At 40.9% G+C, this 2,339-nt stretch overlaps 2 non-coding genes across 2 annotated transcripts; both read left to right on the plus strand.

Moving 5' to 3' along the window:
* The first annotated feature begins 1,219 nt into the window (after nt 1–1,219).
* On the plus strand, nt 1,220–1,291 carry TRNAE-UUC (transfer RNA glutamic acid (anticodon UUC)). The gene has a single exon. It is a non-coding gene; the product is annotated as a tRNA-Glu (tRNA).
* A 114-nt stretch (nt 1,292–1,405) lies between these two features.
* On the plus strand, nt 1,406–1,477 carry TRNAE-UUC (transfer RNA glutamic acid (anticodon UUC)). Its single transcript has one exon. It is a non-coding gene; the product is annotated as a tRNA-Glu (tRNA).
* The last annotated feature ends 862 nt before the right edge of the window (nt 1,478–2,339 follow it).

Consider the following 2,339-nt stretch of genomic DNA (forward strand, 5'->3'; position numbering starts at 1 on the left):
TTGCATAATATCCGGATTAGAAAAACATTATCCTTCTTGTTACATTTTACAAGTAATTAAAAGGATAATGATGGAATATTTTTGAAGCAAGAACCCTCAACTCAGTTTCTTCATTGTCATTATACTTAAAGATAATATTTATTTTTAGGAATTGCTTTTTATTTAAGATTATTATTATCGATTATTCTGCTCTTTGTTAGGAACACTGCTTTGACGCAGATGAAGCTCTTCACATTTGGGTTGTTCCAAGTGAAAAAATAGAGGATTCCACATCCCCCACAGAAAAAACTGGAGACCGAGGGATTAACCATTGCCTAAAGTGCTGTACACCGATTACTAGCTGTAGTAATGCTAAACATGTTATAAGTAACTTAATCGCCACATCAATACAGTCAAAGCTAAAATTTGTTTACACTACATAGCATCAAACCCGAATTGCGTAAAATATTTTCTTAAAAATTTCAAATAATACTAAAAGAAGTAAATTTATCATTGGCATTTTGAGAAAAGTCTGTAAGATTGGCGAACCTAGTTTAATAAACAATCGAAACTTGGCGCCATATATATGCAAATAAAACCAACTATGGTAACATAAAAGATTCTATCCACCGCTAAGATTTGATTGTTGGGACCGGAATCAAGCCACCTGGTAGCTACTGATTTTACTGAACAACCACCTAAAGGTAACAGTTCACTGCTTTTACCCAGAAGGCCCGGGTTCAATTCCCGGAATCGGAGCTAGTCCTATTGTTTCCCCTCTTGTTATATTTTCCTTCTCCCGATTTTAAAAATGACTTTTTTTCCTGCCGGAAAAATGCGCGCATTCACGAGCGAGAAGTAAAAGTGCCCATTCGATATGGTCTAGTGGCTAGGATATCTGGCTTTTTCCCAGAAGGCCCGGGTTCAATTCCTGGTATCAGAGCTCGTCCTATTGTTTCCCCACTTGTTATATTTTCCATCTTCCGATTTTTAAAATGGCGTTATTTTCCTGCCGGAAAAATGCGCGCTTTCACGAGAGAGAAGCTTGAGTACCCATCCGATATGGTCTAGTGGCTAGCATATCAGGCTTTCACCCAGAAAACCCGGGTTCAATCCCCGGTAACGGAGCTCTTCCTATTGTTTCCCCCATGTTATATTTTCCATCTCCCGATTTTTAAAATGGCATTTTTTTCCTGCTGGAAAAATGTGTGCTTTCGCGAGACAGAAGTATGAGCGTCCATCCGATATGGTTTAGTGGCTAGGATATCTGGCTTTCACCCAGAAGGCCCGGGTTCAATTCCCGGTATCGGAGCTCGTCCTTTTGTTTCCTCTCTTGTTATATTTTCCATCTCCCGATTTTTAAAATGGCATTTTTTTTCCTGCTGGAAAAATGCGTGCTTTCGCGAGACAGAAGTATAAGCGTCCATCCGATATGGTCTAGTGGCTAGGATATCTGGCTTTCACCCAGAAGGCCCGGGTTCAATTCCCGGTATCGGAGCTCGTCCTTTTGTTTCCTCTCTTGTTATATTTTCCATCTCCCGATTTTTAAAATGGCATTTTTTTCCTGCTGGAAAAATGCGTGCTTTCGCGAGACAGAAGTATAAGCGTCCATCCGATATGGTCTAGTGGCTAGGATATCTGGCTTTCACCCAGAAGGCCCGGGCAATACTAAATCTCCTACTTTAAAGCTGACCTCGCGGTGTTTCTTATCGTAATACACCTTTTGTTTTTCGTGAGCGATAGCACGGGCGGCTTTCACGCAACTTTGGGTTTCGGAAACTCGCTCCTTTAGAGTATCAACATAATTAGCGGGATCCGATTCATGAATAGTTTGATTAAAATTGTTGTCAAGTACCCGATCTAATGGTAATTTCATCTCACGCCCAGTAAGGATAAAATGAAGAGTGAATCCCGTAGTTTTCTGCGGTGCGCTACGCAGTGCCATGGCCAATTTTTGTAAATTTTCGTCCCATTCGCGGTGACTGCCTTCTAAATATGACGCTATCATGGGTTTGAGGCTTTTATTTGTTCTTTCGGTAGGATTAGCTTGAGGGTGATACGGAGTGGTGTAATGAACGCGAGCCCCCCAATCGTTACAAAATCTTCGAAATAGATCAGAATCAAATTGACTACCGTTATCGACCAGTACGTACTTTGGAACCCCATACCTGGTAAAAACTTTATCCGTTACCTTAGTACTAACTGCTTGAGCTGTCGCGCGTCTCAAAGGAAATAATTCTACGTACCTGGAAAAATTATCCACCACGACGAATAATTGAGTATTTTGCTTTTTGCTTAACGGGAGTGGACCTACTAAATCTAAAGTTACCGTGTGCCAAGGTTCTACCGGCTGCATTGTG

The sequence above is a fragment of the Leiobunum rupestre genome, chromosome 5, assembly GCF_980474605.1.
Source record: "Leiobunum rupestre chromosome 5, qqLeiRupe1.1.hap1, whole genome shotgun sequence".
In the NCBI taxonomy this organism is placed as follows: Eukaryota; Metazoa; Arthropoda; class Arachnida; order Opiliones; family Sclerosomatidae; genus Leiobunum; species Leiobunum rupestre.